This window comes from Triticum dicoccoides, chromosome 6B (assembly GCF_002162155.2).
Source record: "Triticum dicoccoides isolate Atlit2015 ecotype Zavitan chromosome 6B, WEW_v2.0, whole genome shotgun sequence".
NCBI lineage: Eukaryota > Viridiplantae > Streptophyta > Magnoliopsida > Poales > Poaceae > Triticum > Triticum dicoccoides.
In genome coordinates, this window is record NC_041391.1 from 458,574,719 (window position 1) to 458,591,134 (window position 16,416).

The window sequence follows — 16,416 nt, forward strand, 5'->3', positions numbered from 1 at the left end:
GTTTAGCATCTATCGCATTTGGTGTTGTTAAATCATATGTGCGTATCTTCCCATCATGGAAATATTATACTGAAGATGACGGAAAATTCTAGTTGCAGGTGTTTGTACAGGAGTTATGTGTAAGTAATGTTATTCATGGCAATTACTTTGCTTTGTCACATACATTCTACCTCCATGATGGTTAGAACACATTAAATTTTCCCTTTTTTTCCTTGGAGAAGGACCAATTTGGAAACTCAGGATGAGGTCACCTGTGCTAATACCTCTGCTATCTTCAAGAATGCTTGGTGGCAGTATCGGAATTACTTGAAGAAAACGTACTTCACTGGAAAAGAAACTCAAAAAATTCCCTTATGTTCTCCTGAGACACATTTATTGGACGATAACTGGGAACACCTTGTTCTGTACTGGTCCCGAACCAAGAATGTGGTAAGGTCTATGAGCTCATTTTTTATTTTGAAGTACTATATGCTTGTGTCTTATTGTACTCTGTTCATGTAGAACAAGTGCTTAAACCTGAAGAACAATTGTTCTCATTTAATATTCCATTGCTATCATGCATACTGCTTTGCTCCTGTATCACTGTATTTACTCATACAAATTTATTTTTAAATTGAAGGATCCAATCGAAACTCTAATGGCACAACAGGTATGTTTACGCATGTTTCTTTAACAGGTTTGCTCTTATAAATAGTTCTGTTGATTTCAATTTCAATTGTGCATACAGTTGACTTCTCATATCATGCACATTACTAGCATCACAACAGAGCCAATAGTGTTGTTGTACATGTAGACCCGTGGTACCCATCTGAAATCTTGTTGTGCTATGTAGTTTCCGACGCTTTGTATTCTTTTAGTGCTGCTTTGTCTTGAACTGATATGATTTGAACTGTGTCTCTCTTTTGATTTGGCAAGACAATGCAATGACCATAGGACACACACACACACGGTATATATATGTGTGTGTTTGTTTGATGCTTTTATTATGTACTACTTGGCAATAGAAGACATGGTAGTTTAATCCTGTCCACCTTACTAATGAACCGGTTCACCGAAATGAATTTAATATACTAGTACATGCTAAACCTGTTATGTGTCTGCTTGTTTATTCTTTTAGAATGCTGACAGAATAGTGGGGAAGAGTGCCTTATTAAGCAATGGCAAAGGAAGTAATGCAGATAAGGTTCAGCATAGTGAGACATCTTTGTTGGTCTCCAACAAAGCTGATAAAATAGCTAAGGAAAACTATCTTGAAGACACTGAGACAACCCAAAAGTCCTATCTTGGTTTAGTGTTCGAGTTACTCCACTACCACTGGCACAAGCTATTCAAACTCACTGTCTGAATTACTTCGGTTTCTTGAGTCTCAATGACAAGCTGAAAGACATCGATCAGCTATGCTGCGACAAGAAGTCGAAGGACTACGGAAGTCCCTGGAGCATTCAGATGCATATTTTCTGGTGCAACAACAAGTGTTGGAGGATTTTAGCACCACACATGACAAAGCTAATAAGCTTGCTAAGCTTATTGCCAGTATGGTGGATACCCAGGATAACATTTCTTGAGCTCTTCTGAAGTTGTTTCAGTTATGGACTGTTTTGCTGCCGTGTTTATTTGCATTGCTGGCCAGTTTAGACAACCAGTGTATGTAATATGCTGCTTTGTTCCTATATTTGCACTAGTGGCAAACTTTGATGCCCAGTGGATGTAATATGTGTAATAGTCGTAATATCCTAGCGTTAGTTGCTTGCTTATTTATTTCCTTATTGTCTTGTTTAGTTGTTTGCTTGTAGTCATTGCAATTCTTTTTCTGTGTTTTTCTAGTGGCCACAATAACCGATTTTTATAACTAGGCCACAATAACCATGGCAACACACAAACTATTGTAACCATGGTCCTGCTACCTTTTGTAGTGACCATGGCCCTCCATGGGCTATAGCATCCATGGGCCTTCTTTAGGCCGTAGGATCGATGGGCCTTCTATGGGCTGTAGGATCCATGGGCCTTCTACGGGCCATAGGATCCATGGGCCTTCTATGGGCCGTAGGATCCATGGGCCTTCTACATGCCGTATAATCGTTCCACCAAATATGGGTCGTACTATTAGTTGGCCAATAACGGCCCGCAAAATGGGCCATAAACGGGCTAGAGTGGAAATCGTCTGTTTTATGGCCTGACCATAACGGGTCGTTAATAGGCCGTATTTGATGACACTATGAAAACAGCCCAACGGGTTAACGAGCGAAAAACAGGCCAACGATAACCACGGGCTGAATTTGGCCCATAAACGGAACAGGCCAGTAATGGGCCGTAAGTAATCGAATTCTGGAAATGAGCCAAAGAATAATTGGGCCCTTAGAAGGCCGAAAGTTAACACGGGCTGGAAACGGCCGACAGAATAATGTGTCATTAATGGTTATAAAGCGATACACTGTTCATATGGGCCAGTTTCATCTCGGGCCTTTAATGGGCCCAGAGTTACAAAGGGCCTCCTATAGGCTGAAAGATGTCATGGGCCATGAGGGAGTCCTGGACTAGGGGGTGTCCAAATAGCCGAACTATCATCATCGGCCAGACTCCAAGACTATGAAGATACAAGATTGAAGACTTCGTCCCGTGTCCGGATGGGACTTTCCTTGGCGTGGAAGGCAAGCTTGGCGATACGGATATGTAGATCTCCTACCACTGTAACCGACTCTGTGTAACCCTAGCCCTCTCCGGTGTCTATATAAACTGGAGGGTTTTAGTCCATAGGACGAACAACAATCATACCATAGGCTAGCTTCTAGGGTTTAGCCTCCTTGATCTCGTGGTAGATCTACTCTTGTAATACCCATATCATCAATATTAATCAAGCAGGACGTGGGGTTTTACCTCCATCGAGAGGGCCCAAACCTGGGTAAAACATCGTGTCCCTTGTCTCCTGTTACCATCCGCCTAGACGCACAGTTCGGGACCCCCTACCCGAGATCCGCCGGTTTTGACACCGACAGGCCATACATGGGCCAAAAGTTACAACGGGCTAAAATCAAATTGGACAACCCAGATGATGCTACTAGGCCAAATTCTGGTAGGCTGTAATGGGTCGTGAGTTAGCGGGCTGTAAATGGGCTATATGCGAACATGCTGTTAATAGGCTTTCCGTGGGCTGGCATGCTACCTTTTGACCAAGTCAAATGGGCTGGCCTTTTCACTAGAATGGGCCTCTGTTGGGCCGTGGCACGTGTCGACGTATCATAGGCACCTTCGGTCGAATGAATGGATGCCATCTGTCCCAACTGCGAGCGGGCACATGGTTCCTCTGGCCATTGAAAATTTTACACCTGGAAAATCCCCATTGGTCCAGGCTGTTAACGGGTTATCAGCAACCCATTACGGTGGATGCCACGTGTCGGTCACCCTTGAGGAAAGCACTTCTTTGACGCATGATTTATCTTCATGGAAGTGGACACTTCCGTGATGATGATTTTGGTAATGTCATGGAACACTTCTACGATAGCATAGGTATGACTATCTTGATTCTGTCATAAAATCGTCATGGATGTACATGCATGACAGAAAATGTGACCTACTGTGACAAACATGTATCATCACGAAAGTGTATTTTTTGTAGTGTTGGTATTCCTTCTCTGCGAAGCTCAAAAACAAGGAAAAACATAAACTGGCACTAGGCTCTAGTTTAATAGGTTAGTCCCTAAAATAATATAAAATAGCATAATAATGCATATAAAACATCCAAAACAGATAATATAATAGCATGCAACAATCAAAAATTATAGATATGTTGGAAACGTATCATGCCCCTTTGGGGCACCCCTCTGGTACTTCTTTGGCCCATCGGGCGTCTTCTGGTTCAAAAAAAACTCCAAAAAGTTTAGTTGCGTTTGGACTCCGTTTGGTATTGATTTTTTGCAATATAAAAGACAAGCAAAAAATAACAACTGACACTCGTCACTATGTCAATAGGTTAGTCCCAAAAAATGATATAAATTTGATATAAAATGATTGTAAAACATCCAAGAATGATAATATAACAACATGAATAGTTCATAAATTATAGATACGTTGGTGACGTATCACTTCGCGATACTTTACAAAACCCGGTATGCATATCCTCTTGAGTCATCACCATGCTCACTATACCGTTGCTCCCGTTTACCGGTTTTGTTCTTCCTTCTCGTTAACGTGTTTCGGCATATCCATGATGTAGATACTTGTGTCTACCAGACAATGATGGATGCCTTCCCATTGAGAGGGCCCTAAGAATATCTCTCCATAGTCGGAGGAGCAAATACCACTCTCGAGTTGTCCGGTCACTTGTCAAACTTTCCGGTGAGCCTGAAAGTTGTCGTTATGATCACCTTGTTACAGATGACGTTTGAGCAACCCCAAAGCCCACCGCCTGGTAGGAGTGACCGAGACACTCTTATGGTCTGAGGAACTAAAACACATGCTAACACTCTGTGTTCTTACAATTGAATACAAACGATATTAACTCAATTCATAACAAACAAGTTTGGGTCGATTCAATATGATCATTCTTCCAATGTCATAATCTCGATGTTGTTTTAGGATCATCGTTAAACTTAACGATATCCTAAGATTCGGAAAACATGATCACCAACAACACTTGAGCTAGTTTTAGAGGCGAGACTAGGAACCTTCATTTTATCCGTTTATCATTTCACACGTGCATATGAGTTTTCCACTGAATCGCATATTCCAGGATCATAGTAGTTATAACATGCAATATAAACTCTTAATTATGAATAAGGAAATATAATAATACAAACATTATTGCCTCTAGGGCATATTTCCAACAGTCTCCCACTTGCACTAGAGTCAATAATCTAGTTAGCACTTTTTAAACACCATGGCAATCCGGTGTCAGTCCATGCTTTGCCTATGGTATAGACTTCGTCCTATCGGATCTTGACAACTTCAGATCCGTGTGAATCATTTGCATTTCAGTGCATCTATCATGCTTTCACATAAATTGATAATTTTGTGAAACTCGCTTTGTATGTATTGAATTGCTGATATGACCTTTGATTCTTCAGATTGAGCTATAGAGCCACATTTGAGAACAATGTTCCATTTGCATAATCATCTAGAAAACAATCCAAGTTCATAAATCAGACTCTGATTCATCACCCTCCTTTGTTGCTTCTAAAGCAACAATATACTTAGCCTTCTTTTCTAGAATTCATCACAGTAACTACGTGGGACCAATTCCAACTTACTGTTCCACCATTAATAATTTTAATTGAAATCAAAATTCACTTGGAGCACCGAATGAAGATTTTGTCGATGTACTACTTACATCAAGTATGTATTGATGTAACTCCTTACAATAATCTTTTCATTTTCTCCGTATGCGAAAAACACGTTGTCAGTACTTAACGATATTTTCATTGTTGTCCTATGATCAACAATTTGACCATTCTGATAACTTTGCTCAAAACTTACTTGGAGTACTTGGACATATCTAGTTATTTACATACCATGTACTTAACACAAGTGTGATTGAAATTATGAAATTATGTATTTCACTCATCAGTATTCAAGACTGATTCTTGCTAAGAACTCCTTCCATGTGACTTTGACAAGAAACACTTCTTAGCAATTCTCATACTAAATGCTTTAGTATTTTGTCAATATGTATGTTGGCTAAGCCTTGATTAGACACTACTATCTCCATAGATTATAATTCCAAATTCAAGGACTACATTGCCTAAGTGCATTACTGAAAAACTAGTTTCAATAAAGTCTTAATCTATGTTGAGAAATTTCCAATCAACTATGTGTCATGCATACATAGTGTTTATAAATAATATCATGCCCCCACTTACCTTCTTGTAAATACAAACATCTTTGCTTCGATCGGTGAAATCATATTATTCAATCAATTCATCGAAACAAAGATTCCAACTCCACTATGCTTGCTTCAAATCATTGAAGTTTGCATACTCACTAGCATCCTCTGGATTGAGAAAATGACCTTGGTCTGTATCAAATATACAACCTTGGTTCTATTTCCATCTGATGGGAATCATTTTGACATCCATCTGTTATATCTAGTAATTGCTAGTTTAATACGAATTGACTTTAAGTATTATTATGATGAGATAATCTCGTCATAATTGATGTCTACTATGCAACCTTCTTCTTGTAGACTCCTGTTGGGCCTCCAAGCGCAGAGTTTTGTAGGATAGTAGAAAAATTCCCTCAAGTGGGTGACCTAAGGTTTGTCAATCCGTGGGAGGCATAGGATGAAGATGGTATCTCTCAAACAACCCTGCAACCAAATAATAAAGAGTATCTTGTGTCCCCAACACACCCAATACAATGTTAAATTGTATAGGTGCACTAGTTCGGCGAAGAGATGGTGATACAAGTGCAATATGAATGGTAGATATAGGTCTTTGTAACCTGAAAATATAAAAACAGCAAGGTAGCAAGTAACAAAAGTGAGCAAAAACGGTATTGCAATGCTTCGAAACAAGGCCTAGGGTTCGTACTTTCACTAGTGCAAGTTCTCTCAACAATGATAACATAATTGGATCACATAACAATCCCTCAACATGCAACAAAGAGTCACTCCAAAGTCACTAATAGCGGAGAGCAAACGAAAAGATTATTGTAGGGTACGAAACCACCTCAAAGTTATTCTTTCTGATCGATCTATTGGGCTACTCCTATAAGTATCACAAACAGCCCTAGAGTTCGTACTAAAATAACACCTTAAGACACACATCAACCAAAACCCTAATGTCACCTAGATACTCCAATGTCACCATAAGTATTCGTGGGTTTGATTATACGATATGCATCACACAATCTCATATTCATCTATTCAAACTAGCACAAAGAACTTCAAAGAGTGCTCCAAAGTTTCTACCGGAGAGTCAAGACGAAAACGTGTGCCAACCCCTATGCATAAGTTCACAAGGTCATAGAACCTGCAAGTTGATCACCAAAACATACATCAAATAGATCGCGTGAATATCCAATTTACACCACAGATAAGCACATGCAAGACATACATCAAGTGTTATCAAATCCTAAAGACTCAATCCGATAAGATAACTTCAAAGGGAAAACTCAATCCATTACAAGAAGGTAGAGGTGGAGAAGCATCATAAGATTCAACTATAATAGCAAAATCATGGTAAATAAAGATCATGCCAAATCAAGAACACGAGAGAGATAGATAGATAGATAGATAGATAGATAGATAGAGACAGAGAGAGAGAGAGATCGAACACATAGCTACTTGTACATATCCTCAGCCCCGAGGGTGAACTACTCCCTCCTCATCATGGAGAGCGCCGGGATGATGACGATGGCCACCAGTGATGATTCCCCCCTCCGGCAGGGTGCCGGAACAGGATCCCGATTGGTTTTTGGTGGCTACAAAGGCGTGCGGTGGCAGAACTCCCGATCTTGGTTCTGTTCTGGAAGTTTGGGGATATATAAGAGGTGTTGGCGTCAGGAACAAGTTAGGGGGGTCCACGAGCCAGCCAGGAGGTAGGGGGTGTCCAGGGAGGTACGGCGTGCCCTTCACCCTTGTGGTGGCCTCGGGCCTTTTCTGGTCCATCTCCGATGCTCCGTGGGCTTCTTCTGGTCCAAAAATAATCTCCGTAAATTTTCAGGTCAATTGGACTTCGTTAGATATTCGTTTTCTGTAAAATTCAAAAACAAGGAAAAAAATAGCAACTGGCACTGGGCTCTAGGTTAATAGGTTAGTCCAAAAAAATCATATAAATAACATGTAAATGCATATAAAACACCCAAGATGGATAATATAATGGCATGGAACAATAAAAAATTATAGATACATTGGAGACGTATCAAGCATCCCTAAGCTTAATTCCTAGTCGTCCTCGAGTAGGTAAATGATAAAAATAGAATTTTTTATGTGGAATGCTACCTAACATAATTATCAATGTAATCTTCTTTATTGTGGCAAGAATATTCAGATTCATAAGATTCAAAATAAAAGTTTATATTGCCATAAAAACAATAATACTTCAGGCATACTAATAAAGCAATCATGTCTTCTCAAAATAACATGGCCAAAGCAAGCTATCCCCACAAAATCATATAGTCTTGATGTGCTCCATCTTCATCACACAAAATATTCAAATCAAGCACAACCCCAGTTTCAGCCAAGCAATTATTTCATACTTTAGTATTCTCAAACATTTTCAACTTTCACGCAATACATGAGCGTGAGCCATGGACATAGCACTATAGGTGGAATATAATGGTGGCTGTCGAGAAGACAAAAAAGGGAGATAGTCTCACATCAACTAGGCGTATCAATGGGCTATGGGATGCCCATCAATAGATATCAATGTGAGTGAGTAGGGATTGCCATGCAATGGATGCACTAGAGCTATAAGTTTATGAAAGCTCAAAAAGAAAAACTAAGTGGGTGTGCATCTAACTTGCTTGCTCATGAAGACCTAGGGCTAGTTGAAGAAGCCCGTCGTTGGAATATACAAGCCAAGTTCTATAATGAAAAATTCCCACTAGTATATGAAAGTGACAAAATAGGAGACTCTCTATCATGAAGATCATGGTGCTACGTTGAAGGACAAGTGTGGAAAAGGATAGTAACATTGTCCCTTCTCTCTTTTTCTCTTTTTTTCTTTAGCCTATTTACTATTTGGCTTCTTTGGCCTTTTTTTTATTTCCTCACATGGGACAATGCTCTAATAATGATGATCATCACACTTCTATTTACTTACAACTCAAGAATTACAACTCGATATTTAGAACAAAATATGACTCTATATGAATGCCTCCAGCGGTGTACAGAGATGTGCAATGAATCAAGAATGGCATGTATGAAAGAATTATGAATGGTGGCTTTGCCACAAATACGATGTCAACTACATGATCATGCAAAGCAATATGACAATGATGAAGTGTGTCATAATAAACGGAACGGTGGAAAGTTTCATGGCAATATATCTCGGAATGGCTATGGAAATGCCATAATAGGTAGGTATGGTGGATGTTTTGAGGAAGGTATATGAGGGTGTATGGTACCGGTGAAAGTTGTGCGGCACAAGAGAGGCTAGCAATGGTGGAAGGGTGAGAGTGCGTATAATCCATGGACACAACATTATTCATAAAGAACTCACATACTTATTGCAAAAGTCTATTAGTTATCGAAACCAAGCACTATGCGCATGCTCCTAGGGGAAGGGTTGGTAGGAGTTAACCATCGCGCGATCCCGACCTCCACACAGAGGATGACAATCAAAAAAATACCTCATGCTCCAATTTGGTTACATAATGGTTCACCACAAGTGCATGCTACGAGAATCACAAACCTCAACACAAGTATTTCTAAAATTCACAATTACTCCACTAGCATGACTGTAATATCATCATCTTCATATCACAAAACAATCATAAGGAATCAAACTTCTCATAATATTCAATGCACTTCATATGAAAGTTATTATTATATCCCTCTTTGATGCCTATCATATTAGGACTAAATTCATAACCAAAGCACCATGCTATTTAAGACTCTCAGAATAATATAAGTGAAGCATGATAGTTCATCAATTTCTTCAAAATAAAACCACCGTCGTGCTCTAAAAATATATAAGTGAAGCACTAGAGCAAACGACAAACTACTCCAAAAGATATAAGTGAAGATCAATGAGTAGTCGAATAATTATGCAACTATGTGAAGACTCTTCAACATTTAAGAATTTCAGATCTTCGGATATTATTCAAACAGCAAGCAAAACAAAATAAAATGACATTGCAAGAATAGCACATATCATGCGAAGTAGCAAAAAACTTAGGCTTAACCAAAACTGACCGATAGTTATTGAAGAAGAAAGGTGGGATGCCAACCGGGGCATCCCCAAGCTTAAATTCTTGAGACTTCTTGAAATACTAATTAGGGATGCCTTGGGCATCCCCAAGTTTGAGATTTTGTCTCTCCTTAATTCCTTTTATATCAGGGTTTCCCTAAATCTTAAAAACTTCATCCACATAAAACTCAACAAGAACTCGTGAGATAAGTTAGTATAAATCAATGCAATAACCTTATCATTCTCTACTGTAGAAATCACTAAAATTATTATTTGATATTGCCTACTAAATTCCTTTGCATATTTAATACTCCTATCCTCAAATAGAATCATTAAACAGGCAAACATATGCAAACAATGCAAACATAATAGCATACTGTAAAGAATGCAAGAGGAATCATACTTCCCTAACTAAAAAAATTCTAAAAAATTACCACACTGTAGAAAATTTATTGTTACTCATCGTGTAAAAATTTCAAGATTTTATCATGTTCTGACTATTCACTAATATTCAAAACATAACAGAAAACCTTCTGTTTTCAAAACAGCAACATATAGACTAGTAAAATAAGCATGGTAAAGGCTATACTTGATTTTTTATTGAACTAAAAGATATAAAACATGTCTCTGAATAATAGGAAGAAATATAAACAAAAGAAAATGACGCTCCAAGCAAAACACATATCATGTGGTTAATAAAAATATAGCTCCAAGTAAAGTTACCGATGAACGAAGACGGAAGAGGGGATGCCATCCGGGGCATCCCCAAGCTTAGGCTCTTGGTTGTCCTTGAATATTACCTTGGGGTGCCTTGGGCATCCACAAGCTTAGGCTCTTGCCACTCCTTATTCCATAGTCCATCGAAACTTCACCCAAAACTTGAAAACCTCCCAACACAAAACTCAACAGAAAACTCGTAAGCTCCATTCGTATAAGAAAATAAAATCACCACTTTTGGTACTATTGTGAACTCATTCTAAATTCATATTGCTATTGTATCTACTGTATTCCAGCTTCTCCATGGTTCATACCCTCTGATACTACTCATAGGTTCATCAAAATAAGCAAACAACACATAGAAAACAGAATTTGTTAAAAACAGAACAGTCTATAGTAATCTGGAAGCTTTCCATACTTCTATAACTCCCAAAATTCTGAAAAATTAGGAAAATCTAGGCAATTTGTATATCAATCTTGTGTAAAACATTCAGATCAAAATCACGTTCCAGTAAAGTTTCAAATTTCCTGGACTGAGCGCAAAAGTTTCTGTTTTTGTACAGAATCAAGTCAACTATCATCCACACTATCCCAAAGGCTTTGCTTGGCACATTATTGAAACAAAAAGCTATAGAACATGATTAATACAGTAGACTAATCAAGTGAACACACAAAAACAGTAGGGGTAAATATTGTGTTGTCTCCCAACAAGCGCTTTTCTTTAATGCCTTTTTAGCTAGGCATGATGATGTCAATGATGGTCACATAAAATGTCGGTGTACAAAAGTAGGGGCTCTCCTTTTGACCCCTTTACTTGTGCACGGGCAGTCGGAGCCACGCGCCATGGCCACACATGGCAGGGCATAGGAGGGAAGCCAGAAGGAAGCCGAAGGCTCGAGACAAACAAGGCAACGTCAAGGACCAAGGCAATAAAGTGCAGATGGACGAAGCAGGTTTCCCTGACAAGACCCTTGCCGGGGGCAACCTCAGCGGCCCAAGCAAGGCCCTTGCCGGGGCAACTCGCCTACACCGGCAGAGCGAGCCACCCTTGAACCCACAGCCTCCAATGTCAACAACCATGTTGGACCAGGGCTCGGGAGGCAGCTCCATGGTGGCATGCAGATCTTTGTGAAGACATAGAATGCTCAAGATCAGATGGGGGTTGAGAGGCAACCATCCTCACCAAGATCCTTACCGAAGAAACCCACAAGACCCCTGGCAAGATCCTTGCCGGGGACGCCAGCGCGCCACGGCAAGACCCTTGCCGGGCCACCCGACAAAACCCTTTCCAGAGGCGACAGCAGGGTCACTGCCAGGCCCGCACCAACCATGTCCCCGCCGCCGTTCCCATGCAGCTGCCAGCCAAACAAGCTGGGCAGGCACCTGCGTGGCAACATGCAGCTTCCAGGCCAACTCAGCACACACCTGCATGGCGGCATGTAGATCTTCGTGGAGGCTCCACCACCGCGCCACCCCAGCTGCTTGCCTGCCTACATGGCACCGCATGCATTGCTGGCCAGGGCGCGTGTCGAAGCAAGGAGGAGCGGCGACGAACGGGACGGGCCTCACTCCCGTCCCATATAAAGTGAAGGGACACCTAAGCCATGCATTAAATGCATATTATCCTGTAATACGAGCGATAAGCTCGCAATACTGTAGGCTCTTTCCACCTCCTGTGTGCCACTGTGGCAGCCCCTTTCGCCTATAAAAGGAGGCCCAAGGCATACAGGAAAGGGATTCGGCTCTTTCGAACCACACAGCACCCGTAGCTAGTTCGAGAGCTCAAGAACACTCAATACATCCACCAAGCAGGACTAGGGTTTTACGCATCCTCGCGGCCCGAACCTAGGTAAACGATCCTCATGCCAATTGCTAATCCTGCTCCTCTCACAACCCCGTGCCCCGCAACCGTAGTAGGTATTCTTGTGATCCCATAGGTGTCGTTTCCCACGGACATCTTTGGCGCGCCAGGTAGGGGGTGCAATTGTGAGAATCTGGTCTAGTAGTTGACCTAGCTGTTCTTCATCGCCATGGCTCCTAAGAAGAAGACGACCACGGCGATCAGTTCGTCTGGGACCGGATTGCCAGTACCGGTGCGGACCAGTAGCGGGCCAGTCGTAGAGAGAACCCGTGGCGCGGCCCACGAACATCCACATCACCATGCGGTCCAGGCCTGGCGAGCGGCGTCGTTCGCACGCCAAGCAACGAGCCACCAGTCGCGGGCCCCAGAGACGGAGTCGGGCCCCCTGCAGGCGGCACGGGGCCCTCCAGGGGTGTCGTCATCCCGCCAGAAGGTGGCGCGACGGCCTCCAAGACGCCAACACCGGCGCCCACGGCGCGCTCTTCTCAGGTTGTGCGTGACGAGCAGCGCCGCCCTGCTGGTGACCCTGGGCGTCGTCCTAGGAAGAGTCCCATGCGCCCTTCACATGATGAAGAAGGCCAACATGTGCGCCGAGGTGCCGACGGAGATGGCGAAAGGCTGCGGGGCCGTGACGCGGTTCCTTCTAACACGGTTAGAAGTCAAGGTGCATCACGGTCCACATAGCTTTCGCCGCCACCCACGCCAGCAGAAGCCCTAGCACGCGCGCAGCTGCTCCTCGATTTCCCTCCCGCCGCGGAGAAGCTCGACGAATGGAGGGCCACTGTCCGGAGCCTCATCGGCATCGCCAACAATGATGAGTTGCGGCCGGCGGGACCCGTTGTCCGTCGCTCCATCGGGCCACCGCATGCCAGCGGAGGCCGGGCCAGAGGCGATGCGGCCACGGTGCACTCCCCTCCTCCATCCCGACAATCGCGGGTGTCGGTCTGTCGCGACGATGCTCGTGATGATATCTCCATAGCGTCGTCCGACCCGCGAACCCACCGCGACCAACGCCAAGTTCTTCAGGAGTGAGTTCATGAAGACGCTCGAACCACCATCGAGCGCCGACATGACGTACGCCACCAGTCGGGCAGGCGGGCAGGGCCCACTATGGACCACCTATTGGGAAACGTAGTAATTTCAAAAAAAATCCTATGCACACGCAAGATCATGGTGATGCATAGCAACGAGAGGGGAGAGTGTGTCCATGTACCCTCGTAGACTGAAAGCAGAAGCGTTAGCACAACGCGGTTGATGTAGTCGTATGTCTTCATGGTCCGACTGATCAAGCACCGAAAGAATGACACCTCCGAGTTCTTGCACACGTTCAGCTCGATGATGTCCCTCGAACTCCGATCCAGCCGAGTGTTGAGGGAGAGTTCCGTCAGCACGATAGCGTGGTGATGATGATGATGTTCTACCGACGCAGGGCTTCGCCTAAGCACCGCTACAATATTATCGAGGAGGACTATGCTGGAGGGGGGCACCGCACACGGCTAAGAGATCAATGATCAATTGTTGTCTCTATGGGGTGCCCCCTTCCTCATATATAAAGGAGTGGAGGAGGGCACCGGCCAAGGGGAGGAGGCGCGCCCAAGGGGGGAGTCCTACTCCCACCGGGAGTAGGACTCCTCCTTTTCCTATTTGGAGAGGGAGAGGGAAGGAAGAGGAAGGAGGGAGGAAGGAAGGGGGGGCCGGCCCCCCTCCCAATTAGGATTGGGCTTGGGGGTGTCGGTGTCAAAACCGGCGGATCTCGGGTAGGGGGTCCCGAACTGTGCGTCTAAGGCTAATGGTAACGGGAGGCAGGGGACACGATGTTTTACCCAGGTTCGGGCCCTCTCGATGGAGGTAATACCCTACTTCCTGCTTGATTGATCTTGATGATATGAGTATTACAAGAGTAGATCTACCACGAGATCGTAGAGGCTAAACCCTAGGAGCTAGCCTATGATGATTATGATTGTTCTCTCCCTACGGACTAAACCCTCCGGTTTATATAGACACCGGAGGAGGCTAGGGTTACACAGAGTCGGTTACAAAGAAGGAGATCTAACATCCGAATCACCAAGCTTGTCTTCCACGCAAAGGAGAGTCCCATCCGGACACAGGACGAAGTCTTGAGTCTTGTATCTTCATGGTCCAATAGTCTAGCCAAAGTATATAGTCCAGCTGTCCGGATACCCCTTTATCCAGAACTCCCTCAGTAGCTCCTGAACCAGGCTTCAATGACGATGAGTCCGGCGCGCAGATTGTCTTCGGCATTGCAAGGCGGGTTCCATCTCCGAATACTCCAAAGTAAACCTCGAACACTTAAATTGTGTCCAGCTCTGCAAGACGATTTTCACATACCACCGTAGAGAGAACGATATTCCACAAATATAATCTACTGACAACTTTAGATAACGTGACATCACACCATGGTTGAGTCATTATTCTAACCGTTTTCCCACAACCAGCCATCGCACATATTGCGAGGCGGCTTCTTCGGCATGTCTTGTCGAAGCAGAGATCATGTCCCCTTATCACGGGATTCTCATCAATATGGGTACGGGTAACCCACCCGCGCCATCAATCGTGGCGCTTGGGAAATAAGCGATTTTTAACAGACAAGTGGGGAGGCGCATAGTTTCTATCGCCTTTATAAAGAGATAAGGATTCCCCTCTTCCACCCACGCCTGCTTCCTTCTTCGCTCATCCATTCTTGCACGCTCGAGCTCCAGCGCCCTAGTTCTTGCCTTATCCGCACAACCAAACATGTCCGGAGCGGGAGGCAAGTGGGTGGCCTCCACCGTCAAGGAGGAGAACATTACGAAGCTCCGGGCGGCCGGATACTTGGCCGCAGATATTGTGCACCGGCTCCCGGACACAGGGCAGATCACTCCGACTCCGGGACCCCACGAGAGGGTCGTGTTCCTCGCCCACTTCGTCCGCGGACTGGGATTCCCCCTCCACCCATTTGTCCGCGGGCTAATGTTCTATTACGGGCTGGATTTTCATGATCTGGCCCCTAACTTCATCCTCAACATCTCGGCGTTTATCGTCGTGTGCGAGGCCTTTCTCCGCATCAGGCCCCACTTTGGCTTGTGGCTAAAGATCTTCAACGTAAAGCCAAAGATAGTGGTCAGCCATCAGGCGGAGTGTGGTGGCACCATGGTGGGCAAGATGCCCAACGTCACCTGGCTTGAAGGCTCCTTTGCGGAGACCATGAAGGGGTGGCAATCGGGGTGGTTCTACATCACCGAGCCGCGCGATACCAATTGGGTGGCGGCCCCCGAATTCTGATCCGACATCCCTGTGCGGCTCACTTCCTAGAAGTGGAAGGGCCTGGCCTGGGGCGCATCCGTGGAGCTGACCAGACTCCAGAACTGCGTCAAAAACAAGATAACCAAGAATATCAAGGTGGTCAATGTGGTCCAGGTCATGCTATTTCGCCGGATTCTCCCGTGTCAGAGACAGGCATTCAACCTGTGGGAGTTCGACGCGGCCCAACCCCAGACACTGTAAGAGCTCTATGACATGACGCACATAGACGCCTAGAGGTTGTTGTTCAAGGCCAGCGAAGTTCCTCCCCCACCTCTGAGAACTGCAGACTCAGCGCCAGGCGCCAGGCCAATGCGGTAAGAATTCTACATTTTGCAAGATGTGCCTTTCCTCAGTATATTCGTGGGAGAAACTTAGGCCACTGTGCTGATTTTAACAGGAATATGTGGCCACAACCGAGCGGATCGACTGTCCGGCTCCGTTACCTGAGGACCCAACAAACGAACTCATGACGGAGATGCTGGCTCTGGCACCCTATGGGGTGCCGGAGAAGAAGGCCAAGAAAAAGGCCACGGGGACCAGAAGAAGTTCCCGGCGCAACATGGTGCCGGCCTCATCGTCCGAAGACACCAGGGTGCACTCCTCCAACGGCAATGAGGAGCAGGAAAACCCTCTCCCGAAAATGAGGGGGGAAGGAGAGGAAGGCCACCCTTTCCGGGAAGGCAGAAGGGT